The 27,950-nt window shown below is 38.4% G+C and overlaps 1 long non-coding RNA gene across 1 annotated transcript; it reads left to right on the forward strand.

Annotated features, from left to right (window-relative positions):
• Nucleotides 1-27,944, forward strand: LOC145989712 (uncharacterized). The gene is made up of 3 exons (XR_014441888.1): nucleotides 1-251; nucleotides 17,402-17,701; nucleotides 27,692-27,944. It is a non-coding gene; the product is annotated as an uncharacterized LOC145989712 (long non-coding RNA).
• The last annotated feature ends 6 nt before the right edge of the window (nucleotides 27,945-27,950 follow it).

Genomic DNA, 27,950 nt, shown 5'->3' on the forward strand with positions numbered 1-27,950 from the left:
GCAGTCGTTGAACGCTATCGCATCGCTTCATTGGGCGATGACCTGCTTTGGCAGTGCGTGGTGCTGTGAGCGTGTCTCTTGTGAGCAGGCCTCCTCCTCTCCCCTCCAAGAACGTAGGTGCTCGTTCAGTGGTGCGTGTTAACACTGGGATGAATAGTGCGAGAAAAAAAGAGAATAGTGTTGTTTTACATTGTTCTTCTGCTATGCTGCATCGCCTTCTAGGATGGGTCTCCGAGGAATTCCTGTTTGTGGTAAGTAATCATTGACAGAATGTTGTAGTACGGTTACGGTATATCACCCCTTCCTCCTTTGCATTTTACACTTTTATATGGTAGTTTTTGCTTCAAAACGCTGCAATTTTTCACTTACCGGTGTCCAGTGAATAATGGAAAAAAATTGAATCACTTTTTCAGTTAAATGGTTCTTGAAAATATTCGGGGCTAGGTAGTATGTAACCTAGGCAGTTAAATTCAGGTCCTCTCTAAAAATAAGCGTTTCTAAAGGACACGAAATGGCCCCAAAAATTGAATTTGCAGCCACGTTCTGCCAAAACTTTGGTGTTTTGTAATAATTTTAAAACCCCATATATTCTCAAAGGTAAAATCTTGGAATTTTTTTAAATTTTTCTCCTAAAGTTTGTTTTAGAACATGGGAATTTTTTGAAACCATTAATTGAAAGAACTAACGAAATATGGAAAATGTATTAAAAATACAGACGTTTACTTTATCAAGAAAGTGACTTGATACATTCACAAAATATCAGCATAACTTGGGCCAACTTTGGGGCGGGGCAGAACATGTGCCTTAGGTTTAAAGTTAACAACAAAAAAAATGCTCTTAAATTGTAAATTTTAATAAACCCGAAAAAAAAGGTGGCAGGTGTGTCCCTCAAAGTTGAGAAATTTCAACTGAACCGTGTATGCGTACGGTGGTACACTCCAACCTGACCTATCGTATGGGTTTACGTATCAGTCACGATGTTAACCAATGTTGGCTCGTAGTGGAAACTCCCAACAGGAAAATCAAATGCTTATACAACCCAATGATAATTATAGATACTAGCTCATTGGTAATTTCATTTGGGTGGCCCGTGGTCAATGTATGCATTTCCGTCGTCGAAATTCTAATCGCAAGCTACAAATTGTTGCAGACCTGTTATTGTTTAGCCCTTAGGCCTATGTTTGAATTTGACGCTTTTCCTTCTGATTGGTTACAAATTGCCAATCGGACTCAGCCTAGAGAAAGTTCATTGGTACTCAACTGAGTATTCTTTAGATTTGGAAACTTTTCAGTAGTTCTCCTATTACCAGTGCACAAATAATGGTAACAATGTATTTTTGTTAGTACTAATGTAAAAAAAAAAAATCGTGATGTGAAGCAATTCAGAGGCTTTATACACAGTTCTAGAACAATGAAAAGTAGCAACTTACCATTAAAAGAAAGTCTCCACATTATTTTACAATAGGCTATGTTTGTAAATTTTGCGCTATTAGATTCTAACATTTGCAGGTAACTTACAAAAGCACTTTAGTCTTCAATCAGTTTTCCTTTCTTACTAGCCTGGGTAATGAAAAAGGGAGGGCAATTGCTGCTCAGAAATGTCTATTTTCTCTTTCCTGTTAAACAACGCGTTACGACGCAAGGGGTCCCGGCTTCGAATCCCGGCCTCGGCGTGTGTGTGCTTGCGAGTGTTACATCATTTTCATCCCATAATCACTCGTCCACATCTTTAAGATTAGACAAAAATGGCAGAAAAGAGAATAAAATAAACTAATTCAATCTTTTCTCCAGAAGAGAAATTATTTTCGCAGTTGATAATTTCTCACATTCTAATTAGCATTTTATGGCAAAGTTTAAATTTCACATTTTTTCTGATAGAAATCTGGTCATTGCATTCGCTCAATGCGAAAAACTAAAGCTACGCTTCTACACATCCAGCCAGCGTTAGCTAACTCGCAATACCCGGATTACGTATATAATTCAGACAGGCCCAATGCATATTGTACTTTACTGTTGAAAGGCTTGAGCAGTTTTATGGGTAAAATACAGGTCTTCGAAAATGTTGCAGCAATTTCCACCTCCCTTTTATATCTTGTTTTTATTAATTCGTGATAGGTATTTTCGTACATCGTACTTACTCACATACGTGCCGTTGGATATTCTCAGAAAACTAGTAGAAAGAGCAAACCCCTTATATTGTACTACGATCTAATGGTATCAGATGGGAGTGTCTTCTCGTGGATATGAAAGTGTTTTTCTTCATTTCGTCTATATTAGATTGATATCTAAGGAAAATACAAACCAAAAACTTAGTCATAGCCATCACTTTGACTTTCCTAATTATTGAAGTTCCGAACGAAAACTAGCTCTTGGGCAATGTATAGTTTGTAGTTTTATAGACACCTGTCTCGTCGTTCTAGTCTCAATTTTAATCAATTACGAGATGAGACTAAAACGTATCTCGATAACCACCAAAATTATGTGTAACATCCATGGCTAAGAAATGTGTAAGCTGCTTCTCTAATCGAGCATTGAAATCTCCTGACTTAAAAGTTGATACTTTATACGACTTCACTACACACAGCAAAGTAAAGCTGTGATGGTTCGCCAAACAAGAATACCTACATTTTACGAGTATATCCGATTATAATTGTAAGTATAGACGCACTCAGGTCAGTGGCGGATCCAGAAGTGACACTTGAGAAACTATTTGTAGTGCTTCACAGAATTAATCTATTCCTATAGGCTATAATCTGTATAATATACAACTAAACAGAACCGAGTTAGGATCCATGGTACAAAAAAAAAATAATCGCGACGATGAAGAGGATGGATGATACCTCCATGCATAATGTATATAGTTTGATATATACCAAATTTGACTTTCAAAGATGAAAATGCAAGATTTATTGTATGTTTCACAGCCCTAATACAGTACTTGAACCATGAACAATGAAATATTTTAAAAATTCAATGCTGTATGTACAGTACACATTTATACTTCCTCCATCTCATTAGTACTAGTAGATATACAAACTATCCTGTTTCTCGTATGGCGGTTTTACTGATGGAAAAAAATGTTCCAGGAGACTCAAAACTCAAAGTAATGAGCCCCGCACGTTGGCATGCACAGGCGGCGTAAAACTAAGAGCCCGTTAAAGAAACAATTCTATTCTCGAACGTGTGAAAAAATAGGATTGTCACTAACACTAAGTCTCCAATAATATTAGATATATAACGTTCAGCGAAAACTCTGGTCTGGGAAGTTGGGAGGGACCATTGCTTCCCTTTGGGTCCTCTCCTGGCATACGCAATGGACGGTTGACGGGGGTTGCATTACTATTTGCCCAGGTTTCCTCAACTAAGCTGGATAAACACTACCTATGAACGTATACGGAATTGAAATAAATCAAATAAAGTGGGATTCTCGCAGTTTTGAGTGTCCCACCCCTTTTTTCTTGCCAATCCTTCAAATAACTCGGAAATGCGTGCATGATTTATCATTATGGGGATACTAAATTTCGGAAATAAGATACTCTCCTTTCGCGCCGACTTCCGTGGCGTAGTGGTTAGCACAGCACGCTACGACGGCAGGGTTCCTGGATTCGAATCTCTGCCTGGGATGGGTATTCTTTGCAAATGTCCCTTCATCAATTTCATCATATTACTCATCGCCACGATTAACCAAAAGCGACACTAATTAACAAATACAAAACACAATTTACTTTCGCACCAGTATCTTGGTGCAGGTTGCACACTTCTGTTATTTAGTTGCCTAGAGACTCTTGTGGGCAGTTCAACAGCGGTAGTTTAATTCTTTGATGCAGCCGGTGAAGAAACCTTGGACCTCATGAATGATTTTACCAAAAATGCCCACTTTCGCAAAACCGTATTTTGAATTCTGAAATCCTGATTTCAGAATTTTGTATTTCTAGTAGATCATTCAGAATCTCGGGTAGTTTGAATTTGCTGTTGCTTAAATAATAAATTAGGTTTACGGCGTCGTGTAACTTAGAGATACTTAGACAGCAGCTAAGGTTTTCGCAATGCCGACAGAGTTCAGTATGTTTCAGAACTTAGAATATCAGCGTGGTCGTTGAAATTTAAATTTTTCAATACGTCGTTAGAGTCCAAGAAGATCCAGTTGCACTTTAGTATTTATCAAAAGCTCAGAATTGTTTCTTAAAATCTCGCCATTATTTTGATTAATTTTGAACTGAATAATAAATTAAGGATGTTACGAGCCTATTTACTGTTTTGTTTTTTTCCTGAGAGTTCCAACATTTCTGCTTGTGTTGCAATTTCCATTGCCTTTTGGTCATTTTCTCAGTTTTCATAATATATTTTCCCTCTGCCCGGAGTGTTGGTATATTACGGGATTAAAGAAAATTTAAATCTTGTCACGATGCTTTCCTGAGAATCCAAACCCGGATGTTAGACCAGAAGCCATGCGAGATTTATAATCAAATGCCGGAGACATGCAGGCACCGCTACAAACAAGATCAAGCCATACATGTTTGCCAAATAGCCCAGGTCTGCATTCCCGTGTGGATGACCCAAAAGCACAGTCATTGACTTGGCACATCCCCCGGCCGGACAAGGCTTCTTTTTTCTCTCTCAAAAGATCAACAAACGACAGTTCTCAATCCATCGTAGCCATGTCATCGCAACCGGCTTTCATCTCTATCCCTCGAGAGCGTCTTGCCCTCTTTCAGAGGCCGTTGACCTCGCAGACTTGGTAATCAGGATGTACTTTCCTTGCCTCTTCAGGTACTCATCCATCTTTTACATACTGGAGATTTCTGCTCGGGTATTTTTTTGTTGCGTCAATGCGCAGCTGCGGGTAATTCAACCGCAGTCCTCTCCACATAGTTGCGAAACCCTAGACGTACTTTTTTTTGTGACTGGAGATTCCCCATTCAGCATTTTGCCCCTGCCATTATCATTTAAATTTATTCATGCGATTGAAGTGGGAGCTAGTCATGGTAGATAGTCATCACTTCAGATGAGCGGAGGAGGGTATCATGAATGTGCATGTGGGGTGGGCTGCAAAACTTTAGACTTCACACAAGTCTTCCTACGACGGACAAAAATAACTACTGAAGGATAATATGGAAACTACCCTCTCTTTGACACTGTAGTGAAAAGTTGGTACTGGTTGATTACATTCGAAAGTGTGGTATATCTGAAAAAAATACAATGGGAAGGGGGGAGGGTGCCCGGTAACTTCTGAAGTATCCAGGGATATTATGAATTATTTTCCCCGAGAAACCAGAGACGGGGATGCAGAATTTAGAGGTGGAATTCCCCTAATCTCCCTGTATCAAGGTATTTTTCTACAGTGTTCCGCTAGAGATTGGGGAAACACGTATTAAAAATATATTTCTAAACATTGTGTTCAGCTCCGTATTATCGTAGTGTAATGAAAATGTGGTGTTTTGCCTTCAAGTACAAAGTGAGAACCTAGGAGAAACTCACCCACGTACAGAGATTTATGTTCATTTATTATCAGATCAATTCTCAAATGTTCAGTTTGCTATAAACAATTCGTTCAAGTTAGCGTGATTCAGCATTGGCGAAAGTCTGAATGATTGCCTCAAAAATCTCGAAATGTAGTATTAGCACAGATAGTTATGAAAATATAAAAGATCTGCCCATCCAATAATTTGTCCTGTTATGTTATCGTGATTCGTGGAGGAGTGCTTATTGAAACAGGTTTTTAAAAAAAGAATATATTGTTGTTAATATCATGCTACATGGAAGGTAAGATGTTTTTTTAGACCACAATGTTTTTGAAAATTGTTACTCTCAAAATTTCAATCGCATACACGGTATTTTGGTGTGTACAGTCACGGATACTTCTCGGTTGTAACAACCCCATTGATGGCTCCAGCAACCTAGGCCTTCCATCTGTCCCTATCCTGAGCAAGATCTATCCACTCTTCCATCCCTACCGCTTTCCTTTAGGTCCATCTCAACATTATCTCTCCAGCTTCTTAGCCTTCCTACTAGGCTTTTACCATCAGGCTTCCCAGAAAGAATCCTATAAACTCCTCTTGCTCTCCATTCGTGCCACATGGCCTGCCCACCTAAGTCTTCTCGATTTAATCATTCTAATAATATCTGGACATGAGTACAAATTATGTAGTTCTAAATTATGTAACCTTATCCACTCACCTGTCTCCTCATCCCTTTTAGGTCCAGATATTTTTCTAAGGATTTTATTTTTAAAACTTTAAATTTGTTCAATCTGTCAAAGCAAGGGAAAAGTTTCGCATCCGTATAATACTACAGGCAAAATTACTGTTTTGTATATTTTAACTTTTAGTTTCTTAAATATTATACGAGAAGATAAACGTTGACTTTCAATTAGATCATTACAACGCAGAAGTGTCCGTGACTGTACTACATATGGACGTCCGAAAGCGAGAGGGAGGCACGCCCCTGAAAATGAAGGTTTAAAAAAAATTACACGTTTCACACGTATATAATTTCATCTCAGTGATTAGTTTATTATTAGAATAGTGTTGAGAAGATGGTAACTTTAAACTAAAGGAGTGTTTCTTGAGGGGACGACACTTGTTTGCTTCTCCCGGAAGAAAATACTTTCTCCCTGATAAAAATCCTTCGGACATCGATGAGAATATAGCATTGTTGCATGTAGGGTTGTACAAGTAGAACGCAGTAGTGTAATTTGAACTTTATTTGTGTTTGAAGTGCACTCTTTATGCACAGTTAGGTTAATTTGGACTGGACCTACAGTTTAAAGTGGGACCAGAGCCACTATGTGCCTCCACCGGTTATAGAACTCAGGACCCTTTCGTTACAAGGCAACGACGTAACCACTAAGCCATTGAGGCCCTAGTGTAGTTTGAACATACACCAAAAGTGTAAAATGTGGTAAGCAAAATGTAAAAAAAATGTTAAAAATATTATCTGCTAGAAGTCTTTGCCCAAAATCAAAAGTGTACGTTGCTACCTTCTGCTCATAGTCTGTGGGCTGTCTGGAAAGTGTGGGCTGGACTGCATTCCAGTGCAATGGAGCAAGGAAAGCGTGCTCCGCGTGTAATTCAAGATCGAAGAGATTGGCCAGGCTTTCTAACGATTGATGGCGAGAGGCATGGAAGAAAGGCGGTCATGAACCAACGGCATCCGGGTTCCTTCGCAGGTGGTTTCCATCTACCATGTAAAAGCGCGAACCGGATGTGCAAAAACGCGAATTCGTAAGCGGCATTTAGATGTGCTACATTTTCAGGTGTTAGATGGCTTGAAATCACTGGCGTAGCCACAGGCGTTCTCACATGAGCGCTCCCTCTCTAAATCTGACAGGATAGAAAAGCTATTTATAGATTTTTGGCGGCTGAATTCGAAAATTATATTAACTTTAGTTAATTGAAGCTTGTTTTCATGTTATGCAAGGAAATACTCCTTACAAAAAGTTTGGAATATTGTTGTATTAGACATTGGATGATGATAAGGCACAACCTTGGAAGGCAACAACACATGGTATCTGTCTTCTGGACGTTCTTGTTTTCGCAGACATATGCCACCGTGCCTATCACCAGGGCCGGTTTTTTTTTTTTTTTTTTTTTTTTTTTTTTTTTTTTTTTTTTGGCTGTTAAATTTTCAAAAATTTCGTAAGAAATATACAAAATATCGTGTTTATAGTTAAAAATATGGCAGTAATTTCGTGAATTTCGTGGTAATTTTTAATGCCTTGCAACATTAACGGGAAACAACCGAAAATCGTAAAATTTAGTGTTCTTTACATTGACAAAAGTAGTATTTCACGAGCACAGTAGCCTACTTAAAATTGACATAAGTGACATTACGTTGCAATTTAACTCGGTAGTATTTCCCCTAAAAATTTTCCAACACTATTTTATTCACTGAAGGTTGGACCCAGTCCGAAAAAAGAACCTCCTGCTTGAAATGAACGCGGTGAGTTTTGAAACTTGGTATTGAGTTAGGTTGGTTCCTTGATTAGTTATTTTCATTTGATTGGCCGGCTCTAATACTTTCATTGTTATTGTTAAAATCCTTTAGCTTGAAATTATCTTTGTGAATTCTATGGGAGTTCATAGTTCATCTGAATCTCGAGGTACCTGAGAAAAGTTTAAATCTTGTTGCGATCAAGGTCCTATACCAAGGCAGATTTGATAGTAGTTTCATATCTTATCAGTAAAAATAAATCCATTACCACTCGTAGTTCTAGTAGGTAGATACTTGAAACTACTGAGCATGCTACCACCATTTCATGATTTCCCCCAAAGTCTGTACTGCAGTTCTGTTATGTGAGTTTGTGTAAAGATCTAGTTTAACTTGACGTTTAGCAGTCCTCAAAATTAAAGGCCCTAAGTCACGAAATTCAACTAATTTTTTGGTTTCGTGCTTCTCAATATTACCTCGCCATTTCTGGCAACTGAAATTCGCATGGATTTTTTTACGTAAGAACATTGAATAGTTAGTTCCAGTTAGACATTGACAACTTTTTCTACTTTTTGTATCAATGAATTCCAATTCACAGTATTAATTGAGGATCTTTTAAAGTATCTATATTGGTTAATATAATCTCAAGAATGGGAACGACAACTTGTCGAAATTCAAGACAAGGCACAATATATAATATACTTATTCTGGATTCGATATTTGGGCCTCTGGACTCAAAGCACAAGCTTGTTTCCGGCACTGTCAATCATTCGAAAGTGAAGATTCTGATAAATCAATTTTATGCTCACATAGGCTCATTGGGACTATACAGTTTAAAGTAGGATCCGAACCTTTTATGGAGAAGAATTTGCCATTGAAGCGTCTTATAAGGTAAAACATCTTGATCAGGATAAAACTTCGAAAATCTGCCAATATGTCACACTTCAATGTTCGAAAATTGAGAGGAACACAAAATTGATAGTAGTTTGAAGCGAGAGGACCTTGGATTTCTATTCCAGGCAAAGGGATTCTTTGTGGTCGTTCACTCGTGAATTTTACAAAGGAGGCCTATTCATTTAGCCATGACGAAACTAGGGAAATACAGTGTGTCCCACAAAGGGGTTTACACTATTCGAATGTGATAAGAGAGAAAGTATTACAGATATACTGATGGAACTTTTTGTATCTGGATCTGCCATGATTAGTGCTTGTCATTCATTTGTTTTTCTTTAAATTCAGTTCAGTTGCCAGTAGTGACAAGTAATTGACAAGATGGCTGGGAACCTTTCCGTTGAGTAACGGAAGTGGATTTTAAAGGGTTTTTGGAAATGTGAGAACATGAAAGAAGTGCAGAGACGATGGCGGGCAGAATTTGATACTGCGCCACCGTCACGTTTAACAATTACGAAATTACGCGACAAGTTTGAGAGAGAAGGAACTGTGTGATCTGGGACGGTGTGGCAGGAAGAAATCAGTATCGGGCGAAAGAGGGATGGAAGCAGTGGCACAAACTTTCACAAGATCCCTCAAGAAGTCCATACATCAAATTCTGCCCGCCATCGTCTCCGCACTTCTTTCATGTTCTCACATTTCCAAACACACTTTAAAATCCACTTCCGTTACTCAACTGAAAGGTTTCCAGCCATCTTGTCAATTGCTTGTCGCTATTGGCAACTGAACTGAAATTAAAGAAAAACAAATGAATAGCAACAAGCTCTAATCATGACAGATCCAGATACAAGTTCCATCAGGTTATCTGTAATACTTTGTCATTAACATTCAAATAGTGTAAACCCCTTTTTGGGACACTCAGAATATCAAATTCCACGTTTCTGCACTTAAAACAAGTATTCAGTATTAGACCGAATGGGAACCTTATATTTTGCGACACTTTTGATTATATCTCCCCATCAACAAACTCCACAGGCATGACAAAATGAAATGTGGAACTTTCTACTTGTGGAGAAAGCTCGTGGTATTTTGTCTATATTTAGAAATGTTTGCATTGTTACCTGAGTTTTCCTTTCAAATCCACCACTCCGTAATGTACCCCTCGGTACTTGGGTACTTCTATTTGTCTCCTGAACAATGTGCCAGGACAAGGATATTCAAAAGATCTTTGCCATGCTGGATGACAATGGCTTTTTGGGTAGCGGATGAAAGCAGCTTTGGCTATTGGCTGCAGGCAGCGAAAGGTCAACGGAAGCATGTCCAGTGAAACGAAAATTTGACCAAACTGCCTCTCGCCGGGGGGGTTTCTTGTCGGCTATTCAAGGGGATAGTTTTACAACCAGGGTCAGCGCGTCCTTCTCGGGTTTCCATAGAAATGTCATTTCTGCGGGCGCAGGGGTGCGTGGCAAATGCGTGTTTGAAAGAAGTGCATAGCGGACGCCTGGCACAAACAAGTGTGATGGCCCACTTCTGAATGGACCTTTCAGAGGGTAGGCAGAAGCAATTTCCAGAGGGGTTCTGACCTTGTATCCTGTGTCAAGTTAATTGGTGGTCATTTTTCGGTATTGGCTGTCTTGTGTTATTGATACCTCATAACGGTGCTACGAAGGAGAATGCATTGCAGGGTTTGAAACGGAAGTGATTTTTACAGCGCACCCAAGTGACTGCCAGATTCAATAACGAAAGAACAAATACCCAAAAAATAATATGTAGGAAAGCTTTATTATGCTTATTATGAAATAATTTCAATATTGAAAAGTTTGTATTAGTTCCTCACTACTCTAGGTCGATTAAGCTAGTGCTTGATAAGTGGACGGAATTAAGGGGAGACCCTTCATTTCAGACTTCTATTCTGTAATCTGTTGCCTCTGTGGCGAAGAGCGTCGAGTGTTCGACCGATCCTACCGAAGGATCATGGGTTTGTCACTGATCGAAAATTGTTTGTTCTTTCGTCGGTACCATGTAATGATCTTCATCGACGCGATCAACGCAAAGCAATATAAAAGCTACGTTAAAAAACCAAATGCATTACCTCATGTCTATCGAAAGTATTTTTATCATACCATTTACTTATTGATTTATTTTACGTCGCTTTTCTGCTTTGGCTAACGACGATGAGGATGAATGATACGATGAAATTGAAGGGACGTTCACAAAGATCACCCAGGCCGGGATTCGAACCTGGGACCTTTGGTGTCGTAGTGCACTGTGATAACCACTCTGCCACGAAGGTCGGCTCATACTATTTACTGTTAAAAACCTTGACAAATAAAGTGTTAAATGTTACGTATAATGATTCGAATTGGTAAATCCAAAAGTTCGTTTTAAGTACACTTACCCTCAGATTCATTGGCGCTGAACCTACTGAGAGATCTAAATCACTTCGCAATGTTTCTTCACGGGGGGTCGAACCCAGGACCCCTTGACAAGGCGATAGCATCGGGGAAGCCCGTTGATGAATCTAGGATAGAGGAATGTCCTTATTTGCAAATCAGGAGAAAGTAATTACTTAATTTCAGCGACCTATTACCACACTTGTCGTCATGCCAAGTTTGCAGAATTTCTTTCGGCTGCCCGGCAACAAACTGTGTTGACATTGACGTAAACACAAAAAGTAAGAGTGGTCTGAGAATCATAGGATCAGTGCCAAGTGCTGCTGCTTTCGAGCAGCAATCAACGATTGCCTCACTTGGGCACGAGCCAATGCAATTTCTTTGGCATTCGTGTTCAACGTCGGTTGCAAGAGCGACTTCCAGTAACGGAGTGGATTCAGAAACCAGTCAATGGACTGCAGCCTGTGTCATTTCGTCAATTAGCGGAATTCGCGACACCCCGAGAAATTCATGTCGCAGAGCCAATGGCTGTTTGAATCCATGAATGAGATCAGCTCTATTGCGGACCTGGTCCTTACACGCGAGAACAGAGTTGCGCAAGACGTCTCCCACGGAAGACACTGGACGTCGCCCGAAGGTCTTCGTGTTTTGTCTCATTAGAGCTCTTCACCATCTCAGCCGCCATTTTGTGAATCACATTTCACTGGCGCGTTGTGAAGCTTCCTCATAATCTTCTGCCATGACCTTTTTTACCTGTTGGCCTGTGACTTCAGAGGAATTTTCTAAAATTTCTCTTTTCGGAAAACCACAGTGATATTACAAATTGTGAAAAAAGAACAAATGTTTAGAATTTCTTCTTGATTATTTAAGTGAATCTTCGTGTGGGTTGAATTTGCTGTTGTGTAGATATTTGGGATTGTTTCGTGGCACTGTAAGTAAGCCAATTTCTATCACATAACTTCAAACTTCTCTGTAACTGACACCCATTACAGAGAATGGGGAATGTTAATATGTCCGTTACTGAGACGTGTCTGTTATTCGAAAAGCTTAGGATGCTTAAAAATTCGATTTGTATAATGTTTATATTTTTGGGGGGATGGAATCTAGCCTCTAGTTTTAAAGATAAGTCTCGTTCTGTCTTGATCTTATTTAGTGTCTCGAAATATATAGTATACTCGTAAATAATATTTACAGCGTTTCACCGCATAAACTTTTGTATAGAGGCAGCGTTAAGGCAACTTTTCATATTAGTTTTTATCCTATAAACACCTTGTTTCGAAGCTACGAACACTCCAAAAATAGTTTCATCCCGCAACCACACGGCACAGGCCATCGCTATCGCTGGATGTAATTCTAATATGCTAGTCTGGAGAATTTGTAATGGTAGAGAGGCGTCCACTCAAACGAGAAACCATTTCTGGCCACCTTTGAAATTGGTATCTGCATCAAGCAGGGGGGAAATTGATGGTAGCAGTTGGCAACACTCCAGCCCTTTCAGAAGTAGGAGAAAGAAGACTGGTTCTGTGAAAGGCCGTGCAGCACACCTGGTCGGTTTCGCAGCAGGAGAGAAAAATAAGAATCTTCATTTGGACGGCGAGGGGGAGGAAAGTGCGAGATGCTTTCTTCACAAAGGACCATCCCGGTGTGCAAACGCGCGGGAGGGAAAGAGGGCCCTTCTTGCATCTCGTGCCTCCTCTCTCCTGCGTCTTTAGCCAGACGTGACGAAGCATGCAGGCTCACGGTGACCCTTGACAAAAAGGAGATTCCTTCGTGATTGTCTTTCAGAAAGGGTTGACGGACTTATGTACTTTCAGAAGCTTCTTTTTTCCTCAAAGTTAAACTTCTTATGACATCCCCAACGCAACATCACATTGGCGATGTGCAGTGCCAGTTTTATTGTCGACACCCCTAGCCTTCGAGTATATACCGAATTGTCCTCACGATGCTTGGTCAGCATATTTTGGACCTCCCTCCCCCCCCCTCACTCACACACAGGGAATCTAATTTCGCTACCGTTGAGTGAACTATCTCATGGTAATTACGCACGTTCTTCTGAATCATATAGTACTACATGCAGTTGGACTGTAGTAACAAAGCGCCTGAAGATATAGTTTATAACAAGTACAGTGCATGAAACGTGGACAGAGAAACGTGTCCCATTGCAGCTGTTTTCTGGCTTTCGACACTGGAGTCCGCTACTGTCATTCAGATGGCTCCCCACATGGAGTTCCGCAATTTTTTTTTCCCAGGGAGGGGCAAGCAAGGTATTTTTTCAACCGGGCATACGAGGCACATTTTCTTCCACAACAGTATTGTCCCCTCAACAAAAATTGCTTCAGTTTGAGTTATGTTCCTGCAACGCTCTTGCAAAAAATATATTACTGTGACTGAAATGATGTCCTCATGATGCTGGGTCAACACGAACATTTTGAGCTCATTACTTGCGAGGGCTTGGAGCTCACTTAATGCACAGGAAGGCTAATCGAGACTGGAACTCCAGTTTAGTGGTATCTTAATTACTTCGTGCCTCCACCGGGAGTCTAACCCGAGATCATTAATTACAATGCGACGGAGTTACCACTACGCCATCGGGGAGGCACATGAGAGCTTTATAAAGGAAACAGGACAAAGTTAGGAACTGGTCCTCTCAGATACAGTTCAAATCTGGGACTTAACACCAGACTGGTCCTGGATTCACACCCCGAGGCACGGGTAATGCAATTCTTGGCCAATAAATGATGTTGTGCTTAGCCTAATAGTAGCAGGACAAAGAATTGCTAAAAATATATTGATCTTCCCTTCAACGGCCAGAATCTAAACAGAGTTCTTCATTCATTCAGGTCAGGTAGAATATCCACGGTCACCACCTATAGCCATAGATATAGATATGATATATTTGACAAATCAGTTTTTGTCACACATTTTTCAATGTGTGTGAATGGTTGCTTGTAAACTTAAGTTTACACTACTACATGCAAGAAAACTTTCCCTGTGAATTTTAAGTCCTGGTAGTTAAAATAAACAGGCTAAAATGCACTTAATACCACTTTTAGTTCGATGCACTTGATATCCTATTAACACTTCTCATAAAACAAGAAAAAAAGAGGAGAAAACCCAAAAGCCACTGTGCTCAACCACCGTTAAAGTTTCCGGATCCGTAGCAGCAGAACAGAGGTCAGGCCGCTTGACATTTTCCCCCTCCCCAGAATGCATGTATAATGTAACAACCAGTTGCACTTGTCGGCACGAGGCCACCCTTTCATCACTTAAAACGCTCCCTTTCAGATAACAGGCGCCGAAAGCGTGAATTGCATTGTTGAACAAGATCTGGAAGGGGGTAACTTCCGGAAAGGGGCAGCGTTTGATAGGCTGGAAGCTGCATTATCACCGGAAATGTCTCATTTGGGGCACGTGAAACCATTTCTTTAGTGTTCACCTGGCAGAACGAGTTTGTTTTATGAAGCTTTCCATTGTGTGTGTAATGTGATGACTTCAATCTGTAACTTTAGTTTGCTAACAGATTTGCTACGTAATTGCTCTAAATAAAATTTGAATAATTTTATAGTAGACAATTCTATTTAATTTTTTCTAATTTTGACAAAATCGTGACCATGAGAATGAATGCAGTTTTGATGAGTGACGGAAGAACACGCATGCCTTCCCAACCCGGCCACCACGTCAGTTCTCTCCATGGCTCTGTTTATAATGCATCTCTTTGATGAAAAAATAAACTGAAAAAATGCAGGGTGTCTTCAATATGCAAATTACCACTGCGTCTTGTTGCGGAAAAAGGCATTCGTAAAATCACTTCAAGTCGACGATGAACCAGTACACAAACTAAGTTTCTAGAACTACGATTCGTATATGCTATCAAATGTTTAAGAATCATATAATCCAGGGGTTTTCGAACTTTTTGCAGTCGTGGCTCCCCTCCGCGGCCAAAATGTGCACGCACCTCCCCCAAATAACAATAGATAAATACATGTGATGTGATCATGAAATATCAACACACAAATCTCTTCGTATGTTCATTTACTGTTGGTACACATACAAGTAATTAAATGTAGTGATGTGCGATTAATACATATAGTGTAATTTTTTTTAATGTTTTATAAGCGTGCGTCAATTCATTCAGTGATACGATATTCGTAACATAAAAAGGATAAATACAGACAGTAGTAAAATCTGGATAATAGATACTAGATGTTAAAAACAGGCACGCAGCAATGTTTGGATTTCTTAATTTGATTGTAGTCTTGTTTCTTCTTTAACAACATACTCAATGTATGAAAGAAATCACCAATGGTTCATCTTCAATCTCTTACAAAGCAGCAACTTACTCTTAAAGGCTGACACCTTGTTTGATAGGTACAGGATTCCGTTGTTCCTTATCGAGATACATCCAGAACATTAAGTTTGTGTAAAATATCATAAAGGTGTGCCAACTTGTGTACAATGTAGGGATGTGACGAAGCTGAAAATTTACCGATGCCGATGTACTCACCGATAATTTTTGGAACCGATACCGATGCCGATATTTAACAGATTCCGATACATGAGATTATTAAACAGAAATGGGATGTTATTTTCAGCATGACAAAAATAAATTTGGTATGTACATTTCTATTGCATATCATATGTATATACATATATATTCTCAAGAGATGCGAATGTACATTTGTATCTACAAAAGGTTATGTGAACCTAGAGATTTAACATTAGTACACAAGCAGTTCTTTGAAATGCAAAATGAATTCCTGTTCTGCCAGATTCAACTTCAGAAATACGAGATTTGAAAGCACTTCAGGAAGTAACCTACTTCTTCTTCTCTCATCGCAAATCTGTTCAGCAATACTGAACACTCAATCACTGAGTACTGATGCAGCAGGTATGCTCAAGTATTTTCTCAGCACTTGCTTCAGGTTTGAATACTCATTTTTGAATTTTCAATACAACAGCAGATCCTGGTTCAGCAATGTACGGTTTTATTTCCGATTTATAGTTGGGTTGATTCTCTGAATGAGAGTTTGCAATAATTTTATTACAAAAACTCTACAATCATAACGAATCATAACCAAATTTTCAATAAACCTTACAAAACTAGAATATAAAACTTGTTAGAAGGTAAAACTCTAGAATAATCTGTACCGGTTAAATATCCGATTTTTGCCGATTCCGATGCCGATGTGTCAATTTCGACCGATTTTCATACATATGATCGGCTTCGGCACATACCTAGTACAATGGCACTATAAATTAAGTTTTCATCATTGGCGTGGTTTTCTTCTACAAGGTAAGAGTGCAGTTCCTGTCTCAGTCCAAAAACACTGTAGATAGACAGACAACCGGCCGAAGGAAAACCAACGTGAGTTGCAATAACACAGAAGATGATATTGATGTTTTTTTAGTAACAAGTTTTAAACTATCAGAAAGAATGAATGTTTTTTTCGTTAGTTCTGGCGCTTCCCGCAGTTTGAATACCACTCATTATAATAATTTCTACTGTTTTGAATCCATCGATTAAGGACATAACTAGCCTTTAAATTGTAATGAGATGTATGTTTACACTTCACACAGCCAACATTGCATTCGCACTTATAACGCTATAATTTTTACATGGTACTGGTAGCATTTATAGCATAGCACACCTAAATGCTAAGGATAATACCAACAAAATGCTTCCCGCCTAGAACGTTCTTGCACTGAAATCCTAGCAACGTGGTTCTTATGGCAGCCCATCGCCATTGTTACCTAAATTTCTGACCCTAATTCGCTTGAGACAGAACTGGCGATATTTTATTTTAGCGTTAGCTGTTTCAGCTACGCAGGAGCCCATTTAAACTTGTACAACCAAAGACACTGAATTTTCACTCCCATCGTAAGAAATTGGGTGTAGCTTTAGTGAAATTACATTAACTATCTTGTTACAAAATGAAGGCTTAACTTTCGTCTTTTCTTTTTCACGTATTTCTTTCATTTTCTCTTTTTCTCTACCACTTTTCGCACTTTCTTTCTATTTTTCTTTCACTTTTTCGCCCGGTTTTCTTTCATTCCCTCTTTATCCTCATTTCACTTTCTATCTAGCAGTCTTTCCCTCCTTGTCTATTTTGTTCAGTGTGCATACATGTCAATTCATCAAATTATATGTATTTGCTGCGCCGTCTCACTGATTTTTCTTTCTTTTGCAGAATCTATCTCCATCGACCGACTTACAGTGAGTGACCTGAACACAGATCGCCAAAGTGCAGGAATTATGTTGTGTAGTGTGACTAGAGTTCATTGGCACTAAGTTCCCTACAGTCGTCGCCAGGGATATTACATGATTTGCACGGTGCATTCCTGTTGAATGGTGTGGAACGGTTTGAGTGCTGTGGCTGCGACGTGAACACAAGTTTGTCAATCGTCGCCTTGGCTTGATGGATACATGAAGTCTCTTTGCCAACAAGATGCGACTGGTCTGGAAGCTTTTTCCACATGTTTCTGTCTAGGTGAGTGTAAAGTTATTTTTGATGAATGCATGAAATAAGTTTTCTTTGGACTGCCCTTGAATGATTAAAATGGGGTTAGGCTGAATATATGGTGCCATGCATCATCCAGTGTAACACATTTAGTCGTCAAAGCTGAGAAGTTAGTTGCCAAAAGTGCATGAAGAAAAAAGTGGTTTTCAAAATTTTCACATTTACATTTTTTAACCACGAAGCAGGTGACTATTTAAAAATATTTCCGCAAGTTGGCTTTACGTATATTCAATGGTACAACTTACTAAGACAACACATAAAATCTGATCCAAGACTAGTGTGACGCCTCTCCAAAACTGAATATCTGCTTGGCACTGATTCCACGGGTAGGAATGGACAATTCGAACAATAGTCACTCTAGTCTGTGGGATGTTTGAACAGTGTTACCGAACACAGTTTTGTGTAATATAATGCGTTTAGAATATATAATGAAAATATAACATAATTCGGTATTTATGTTGCTGTTTATAATGCTGGGATAATTCTAACGCATGTGACGAAACAACGTCAATATTTTTTGTTTGTTTGCAAAGTACGGTTCCAAACCAATGTAATACTTTTGTGCCAATTTTTCCACCCACACTCGAGTGACTAATATTTTTTATTTTCCAAACACGAACACTGTTCGAATTGTCTATCGGTCTTCCCATAAAAATCTTTCATCCGGGCTGTTCCAGTTTTCTGTTAGGAAACGGGATCTTTGGGCTAATTCTGTATCCTCCTCATGGCTCGACAACACTTGGAGAGCCAAACCTTGCCTAGCTAATTTACACTCGGTGACATCTGATAGCATATAGACTCCCATTGCAGCAGTTATCTGGCTGATCTTTCCTCAATTACCTGTAGTTCCCAGATTGTTCTCATGAAGCTGAGTCAGCATCGAAATTTTTATTCTTTCATCGGTTCCCAAACCCAGGACTGCTATAATAACCTATAACTCTTCGGCTAATTGAGTCAGAATTTTGAAATTTACTGATATCAAACAGAATGAAACTGTACTGCAATTGTGGTGGCCTCCTTAAAACATTGGGTTCCTTTCGCAGTGGTGACGCGCCGTAGTGTTTCAAAATCCACTACAAACTAGATCAAAGTCCTATTAGTTTATCAAAGCATAAACGTGAATTTAGAACATAATTACTTAAGTTGGAATTATTTTGTTAAATAAATAAATTACAGCATAAAAAAACACACACAGGATGCATCGGTTTCATCAATCTACGGTGACTCTTCCTTTACGAGTGAAGGATTTTGTAGTGGCCACAGTTAGCGACTTCACTGCATTGAATATAGTTGTACTTGTCGGAAGACTTGCGACAGCATTTAAAACACTACTAGATACTTGAATATGCACACGAAATTATTCTTAGATTGTTTGTGGAATGGGCCTCCCCAATGGAGCAGTGATAGCGTCATCGTCTTTAATCAAGGGGTCCTGGGTTCGATACCCGGTCGAGGCACATAGTGGTTCGGATCCCACTCTAAACTGTAGGTCGTCCCGATTAGCCTTACTGTGCATAAAGTGACTTAAAACACCAACTCAATGAATCCTATCCATTTGAAGAGAGGGACTGCTTCATCCCTTGATAACATTACGTGTAGCATTCCAATGCTATTCGTTTGGTCTGCCTGTCGGAAAAGCTAATGTATAGTGCAATCGATACCCTCATCTTAGTAATCGTGGCAGTTTGCTCTCGAAGGAACCAAAGTACGTTGTTCACTTGATTTGTGGCCTTGAGAAACCGGATATCAAAACTTTTTAGTTCTTTTCTTCGCCTCGTTGATACTTTAATAACCAAGAACACCTCGCCTTGAACAGGCAGCACGCGTCAATTCACTTGCAATTAACTGTCATGGCTCCTTATTAACAGCTATGCGTATTGTTCTTGACTTGCGGCATGGACGCCTGCTTTTCCTTTGAATCTGGTAACTTCTACTACTTTAACAATAATTTTGTCCAGTTTTACTCATTAGATAAAGAAAAAGATCAGCTTTAACATCAGTTAGAATGCTTGATCTTTACTTAGACTCCTATTATTGTTTTCATCGTCCTATCCGAGTTGCTCCAGCACACGTGGCGGTATGACTAGTATATCCCGCTACGAAGGCAGAGGTGTTAGGCTCAAATTCTGGATAAGGTTGGAAGTTTCATTTTGCATATTGCTATGTCAATTTCATAAAGCCTCAATCTTGGTTGTCGTGGTGACCTAAATACAAGGTCACCAAAAACAAGATTCAACATCATAATTACAGTCACAGTTCTGCTTCTAGTTCGAATTTACTGGTTCAATGTGTTATTCTTTCTCCTATTTCATCTAATTAGAGTTCATCCTCTTTATCACAATTTACATGCCACATTTAGGCCTAGATCATAGGTCTCTGTTTATGAGCGTAGTAAGCTTACTTTAGTCCTACTTAGAAGAGTTATTCATTAATCCAGTTCTGATTAAAACTTAATAGAAGTTTTACTCTTTAGAACAATCACATAATACTTTCGAATGAGCAGTGAGTACTCACATTGTTTAAATATATTAAGTACAAGTATGTTGTTCTGTGTTAACTATTACGCTGCCAAAATTATAAATATGACAAACGTTAATTTTTTTCAAGACATCGAAATACAGAAACATGTCCAAGCTGGTAGGAAATAAAGATTTGTTTTCTTGACCGCATACAAGACTTGAACGTTACAACAGAGTACCATGTAGGCAATATAACTTGAAGGCAATTTCTTCGGTTTCATTAGTTAAATTATAAATTAAAAATATTGTGAAGTAAATGCGAAGTAAAAGAATGTGAAGTAAAAATATTAAATATACAAATTGAAACTTAAAAGACGGGGGAAATACTACAGTTCTAACATTGTTGCAAAAATGCTTTTTTTTTATTAGTTATGTAATTTATTACTTAATAATGTAACATTATCCATAACACCTTCACGGCAAGTGTGTGAAGGTGCACTGGCCGTGGTATGTCAAATGGGTGAAAATACAAATACATTTTAAGTATTTACAACTTTCACCTAAGAAAGTAGAAGTTAGGAATAGAATAGTTGTAAAACTGTAACAACAACGTTCTTTACTGGATTAAATTTGCGTAACAATTTAATGTGGAATAATTTTTGCAAAGCACATATTTGAAAACCGTTCCTATTATGATAAGCCATAAACTGCTTCCGTGGATATAATAAATTCCATAATTGATACTAATATTTTTTTATTATATTAATGTGAAACTCGTGCTTCCTTACATCAAAAGAACAGTTTGTCAATTTAAAATATTTTGAAAAATGTGTACCCAAAAACCTCTGTTTAAGAATGTCCTAATTAGTTCTGATATTATGTATAATTACTAGATTTTATTTGAAATTATTTTAATATAGGATATTTTATTTGCCAATATTTAGAAAGGTCAGGTTTTCCCTCGTATTTGGTATTTTCAATATTTTATGTAGTTTTCCTACGGCTACGCTATTCATTGGTAGAACATGAAAAATGTAACACAGTAATTCTTGGCGCAGAAATGTATACAAAAGTAAGATTAGAAAAAACAAAATGCAGAATTGTTTGAATAATGAAAAACATGACATTTCTGAAATCAAGGCCAGGGTTCTCAGGTTCGAATCCCAGCCTGGATATGAGTGTTCTTTGTGACTGTCCCTTCATAAATTTCATCATTTCTCATCCTCATCTTCCGGATTAGCTAAAAATGGCAGAAAAGCGACGCCAAATAATAATCATATCAAATCCGATGCAAATCAACAATAGTCGTACTAAAATTATGTAAAAGAATGTTTTTCGTACAAACCGAAATATGTATTATAAACAGCATTAGATTGGATTATATTTATTTCATCCATGAATTCACCGGGAACTTCTATCTTTAAACACACATACACCGGATTGATGCTGAGCACTGTTTGTACCCTGAAGATGATCTCGAAAGCATGGAAACTTTTCCACAGCTCACCAGGTCTATAGCCCGAGAAAATCTTTTCATCATTCGTCGCCAGGAAAGCTTCAAGACTTACATGATGAATCACATGTTTGCATTTACATGCTGTGATATCGGACATGTCAATGCTGGAATGGACACCACAAGCATGTATTTCCTGACTGAAATACTCGTTGAAGATTTTTAAACCTTGGCATAAAGGTTCCTCAAAGTAAATGGTATGGGTAGTTAATGACATAGTTAGATGTGGTGTGATCATCGCAAGTTTCTCCGCCTTACTTCTTTGGTGGCAAATTCACTTGAGCAAAATAATAATAATATACGAAGAATGAAAAGTAAGTGACTACGTTAACATTTATTTTCTATAATTGCTATTCATGCAAAGACCATTCAGTGGGAATGGTCTCCTGCACAACGTTTCGAAAACGTATTCTTGTACTTACGCACATAGGTTCCTTGTACTCAAAGAAAAAACGCAGTTACTTCGCCTCCGAAGTTCATTAACATTACACAAGTGTCAGACATGTTTACGACTTGGCACACGTGTGAAACTAATTAGCAAGTCTCCCACATATGTTGATGCATGTGTGCAAAACGACACTAATCAATCCTTCCTGTTAATGCGTCGTCATCGGTTTCACTAGAACTTCTTGCTCACTTTAACAAATCTACAGCGATTTTGCTGTAGGAAGTTTTTACAATCAAACTACATCTACAAATAAAGTAGAATATTAATAACAATCAAATCAAAATTACAATAAACTCATATTAATAAACAATTATTTGCTAATGTATTGTTACACTATTGAAGAGTCTCTTCTACGATATGAGTGATTATCCGACAAAACTGTTTCTCTTTTTTACGTAACAAAAACTTACATAAAATAAGTTCTAATAAAGTCTCAAATGTGCACTTTATATGGTAAATATGAATTTATGGCAAAATATGGTTTCGTCCCGCGCAGTGGCCGTGCAGTCTAGGACGTCAGGCTTGGGGCTCGAGCTACGGGACGTGCTGGTTCGAGTCTCCTGGTGGGAAGCGTAACATCTTTTCTCCTGAGATTTCGGTCAGTGTATGGGACGGTGGCCACCCACCATAGTAAGGAAATTGGGTAGCTACTATGGTCATGGAAACCTGCAACAATGACTAAGGGTTGGTCGTGCTAACCACACGTCACCCCGTAACTGGTTGCATGATTGCCCACCTCCTCCGCTAAGGCGTAGGTAGGCCCTCAAGGGCTGTTGCGTCACAAGTTAAATGTGGTTTCAATTGCTTTCAATTTTGTCAAAATGCATATAATTGAAATATGCCTTTATAGCAGTGCAGTGATGGAGATGTGAGTAATGGTCTTCCCCCCAGCGCTCCACTGGCCCCATGTTGAATCATAGGAATTTTGTTTGAATTCTGTGTCTATGAAGTTAATTTGAATGTAATCAGACGTCTTGTATTTATAAAATGGAAATTCTTTCAACTTTAGGTTATTGTACTTTATAATTTTGTGGAAAGTCGCGTTTTTATTCCAAAAGTTTGAAGTTTACAATGAATCTTCAACCATATGTGTCAATGAATATTATTGTTTGAAGTAAATTTTATGCTTAGATATGGCTAATCGGGACTAGACTTACAGTTCAATAGTCAATACGAACTGTTTTTCAATGTGCCTCCACCAGGGATCGAACCAGAGACCTTTTGATTACAAGACAGGAGAGTTAACACTACTTCACCGGAGTCAATATCATTGTCAATGCGGGACATGTAATATATACACATGTGGTGAAATATGGGTTACAGCATGATATTGTGTTAATCGACAGCAAGGTCACACCACATATTGTCATTCAACACAGAACAATCACGTGACTGGATATCCCGGCGATATTTTTATTCCTAGCCTGTAGCATCGTGCTGCGTGTAAAACATGGCTGTTGCCGCTTTAATGCGGTCCTCGAGCTGCATGGCGAACAGCACAAATGTCACCTTCAGCGTGTGATGGACTGGCCGTGCGATGACTGTTTCTGCTTTGGATATGTACCTTCCTGGTTCACCTCTTCCGCCTCATGGTTCAGAATTTGATTCGCTTCTTTCGGGCATATTACAAGGTCGCTGCATGATAAATGTTTAACCTCGCTTCGCGTTGTCGGTCGCTGAATATTTTTTGGTTGGAGTTCAGAATGAAGGTCGGTCGATGACCCCTTCGGTGTTCGGAATGGCTACCTCTGCTTTGTTTCCAGGATTCCATTCCAGGCATTTCGAAGAACCACGGCAATATCTATATACTTTAACACCATAATCTGCTCAGAATTCCTCCTAGAAAATTGATTATTTATTTGGTTTATTTTACTTCACCTTTCTGCTACTTTTCAGCTAATCGCGAAGATGAGAATGAGTGACATAATGAAATTGATTAACACTTCATGCCCAGGCCGGGATTCGAACACAGGCCCCCTGACGGCGTAGGGCGCTGTGATAATCAGTAACTTCTCCAGTGGTTGTCGTTATCACTAATGGGTCATCACGCTTATCTGATTCGGATTATCTGAAACATGTGCGGACTCTTGGATAAAAGTTTTTCGTCAACTACATATGAAAAAGGTCAGATACTTATTGGTGTACAGATATCAATATCTATTCTCAGCTGAGGGCTTGTATATATTTTTAAAAAACTCAGTTGTGGCTGTATGGACGAAGGTATGGTTTTGACATAAATACAACATTGGACTAACTACATCATATATGTATAAATAAATTCACTCCGCACGATATCTGTTCCAATATTTTATCAGTGCGGTTGTGAACAAGTTGGGGAGAATTCACACTCCAGCGACAGGCGACACGTGTCGTTTGTCACCAATCAATGGCAGGATTGTGCCACTTGTCATGCGGCTACGATGTAAATTCTCACTTATAAACGCTGCACTGGGATCGATACAATGGACGGAATGTGAGTAAACTTATATTTAAAAATTAGATTTTTGAAGACGAAAAAGTTATTTCTTTGTGGGGTTGATTGGTAAAAGCTGGAGCATAATTTCTAGGCTTCGGGTGCCGTCAGGTGATTCGCAAATGCCTACTCAGTAGTCTGCTGATTGGGAAAGGTGTGTGTGTGTGTGTGGGGGGGGGGCAACCTTCGAACGTCTGTGATGAAAGCATATTCGCTGGAGTTGCTTCCACAATTGCCTCAGGCTCAGGACCTCAAATGCTTCAGCAACTCTCACTACGGCAAACATTTACACTAATCTAATCTGGTGCAAATAAGTTTCAACTTGAGGGCATAAATCAACTGGATTTTGTTCTTGCTGCACATATGATACGTGCTATGGAACACTTCACTTCTGTAACATAAATCCCAAACAAGATTTTTGCATCTCATGATTTGGAATATCACTCAGTTGTGGTTGCTGGAACACAGATCGAACGTTCAAAGAAACTTAATCTCTTTTCTTCATTAGTATGAACATGTCAGCTCTGTAAAGATACTTTGCTTTCGAAATATCCCAGATCTCATGGAGTTATTTCTGGAAGTCTATATATGATGGCAATAAGGATGTTCAAGTAGAGCTAATTGCAGATGGCAGCATGATAGTTGTGCTTTCGTTTCAGACAGGAAACTGTTCCTTCTTTTAAATACATGGGAAATCGATGCAGACATTATTTTATATCAAATTAAACGTTTAATTGATTTTAAACTTATTTTTTCCTGCAGTAGTGGTGCCCAAAATCTAAGTTGATTTCGTATCATTTGTATTTCGAGATAAATTGGAGTAACAGTAATAATGATTAAAAATATTGTAGCACAATGGTTTTGAATGCTCAATAACAAATTAAGCAAACTGTTACTCGCTGTGAAAAGTAATGCAAGGGTATTTTACAGACTTTGACTTTAATACATTTTAACGTTCAATTAGATATGGAAGGGAATATAACTTTGAATTAAATAATGACTGATTGTAGTTCTATTTATTTTTAAATTTCTTAACCATTGCAGATTTTCTCTTCTATGTTCTAACTTGGTTTTAATAGGTGGAGCTGTGGTCGTCCCTTCGGTTGGGCATCTGACTGTCGTGCGGGAGACCTGGGTTCGATTCCATGTGTACGTGTTCTTGATTGGGAATTTCAGGCCATGTCCTTGCATAAGCCTGCTCTTGGATTCATCCAGCCTCCAATGAAATGTATACCTGGGGGAGAGAGAGCCGAAGGCTGGTGCTGACTTACTACCTTCACATTGGCTGAGATCGTGGAGCCCCAACGTCCAACCACGCCATAAGCCTCGATTGCTTTTTGAAATGTGTTGCGAAAAGCTTTACCTGGTTGTATATAACTGTATATGTAAGCAAAATTTCTGGTTTTTTGTGTTTGTGGTATTACTTGTCATTCAATTACTAAAACCAGTTCTGTTAATATTGAAAAGCACTAACGTGGTTAGCGAAAAGCAGTTTTTGCTATACTTTACTAAATTAACTTGATTCCTTTACAGTTGACTTTGGCGCTGATTTTTTCTTTGGTTATCTAGCTGTATGAGTGCAATTGACGTCATAAAGCTAGGTTACCGAAGTTAAGAACAGCACCTCATCTTCACAGCGAAAATTCTGCAATCAGGAAACCTGTACCACAATGACCACTGAAAGAGTTGTCACAAATTAAACAATATAAGATTATGAAACAGTATAAGTGCACTTGTACAGTGCAGATTGTGATATACAAATATGTCATGAGGGCAATAATTTCTGCATAACATAATTGAATACTTCAAAATACGGAAGTGTTGTCGGTGGTTCCCTCTATAAATATTATAATCATTTCATGCATTGTATTTGATATTTTTAATGTTTGTTAGTGTACTAATTGTAAGAAGAAACATCAAGAATTTGCTCAATATTTTAATGTCATGTAGATGCCATGCGTTACTTATAGTATCATTGTTATTTCACAACAAAGATGGAAAAGTATTAACTGTTTGTAAAAATATAAAAATAAAGGAATTTGTAAATTGAGATGAAAATCGTATCTACTGGTTGCAATGTTCAGAGATATTTGACTTTTTTTTAATATGCCAGTTATACCTGTACGTATAATAGTGACAGATAGATTGGTAAGAACCTTGCTGATAGTAGAGCACTTTGTGAGAACTGTCAATGCCATAAAAAAAAGTTTTGGTATAGTAGGTACTGTGTGTGTGTGTGTGTGTGTGTGTGTTGTAAATGTAAAAAGTTTCGCTTGCAAAATTGGCAACAAATATGCGAAAACAAGAACTCGAATTAATTATCCCGTGCGAGATGAAGGGTTTCTCAATTTTAAAAAAATACAAAAAAATGCATTTCTGAAGTTAACACAAACCCGGATTTGTGTGTGGAATACAGAGCTAAGATCATTGTGAGGGTCCTCCATAAACGATTTGTTATTCTTAGACAGGGTGAGATTTAAATTTTTACCAGATTCCAAAATCTATTTTTTTCACTTTTGCGACTCTTTACAAAGCATTTTTTCCAGTGAAGGCCAATGGGGCGGCGGTGCCACAAGTCCAGTCCTGAGTTGACCAGTGCATAAATCTTTGAAGTAATTTTGATCAGTTTATGTAATGTATGTATTTCTGATTTCGTTCACTAGTTATCTTTTGTTGCCATCATTTCAATTGACAATTTCTCGCCATTACGTCAACAACTTGGGCGCATAGAAGGGATCTGATGGTCGGCACGGCCACGCACCCTTCCTTCCGAAATTTTGAGAATCAACATCTTCAAATGCAAGCAATGAAGAACTCCAGGAAAACCCAAAATGAACCTATATTACAATTTTTGTCTTTGAACAACTTTTAGAATGAAGGTTGAAAATGGTAATTACGAAATATTTTGTATGCCGCCACTTTCGAAAGAAATTATTTAATATCCTTTATAGTTCCAGCCTTCGAAAAAATTCTGAATACTCTACTGAATAGGAAAAAATGTATTTGATATATGTTGATAGGACAGTGTTATAATTTATGCATACACAATTAATTTTTCTATTTTCAGGTCTGAGATTCCTACAGTACCAACATGCAGCAGGAATATTCATCACAGAGGAGAATAATTTTAGTGTAAATGTTAAACAAGATGTTTTGTAGCTCCTGAGTGAAATGCAGTGTGTATAATATAAATATATTCACGAGAACATAAGTTCATGTAATTTTCTTGAAACTAATGCTTCCTATTCAAGGATCAGAAATGTTATGAATGCATTTGAATGTGGTTAATTTTCACTGTTAATAATGTATAAAGTTGCCATTTAAAC

The sequence above is a fragment of the Lepisma saccharinum genome, chromosome 1 (genome assembly GCF_977018435.1).
Source record: "Lepisma saccharinum chromosome 1, izLepSacc3.1, whole genome shotgun sequence".
NCBI lineage: Eukaryota > Metazoa > Arthropoda > Insecta > Zygentoma > Lepismatidae > Lepisma > Lepisma saccharinum.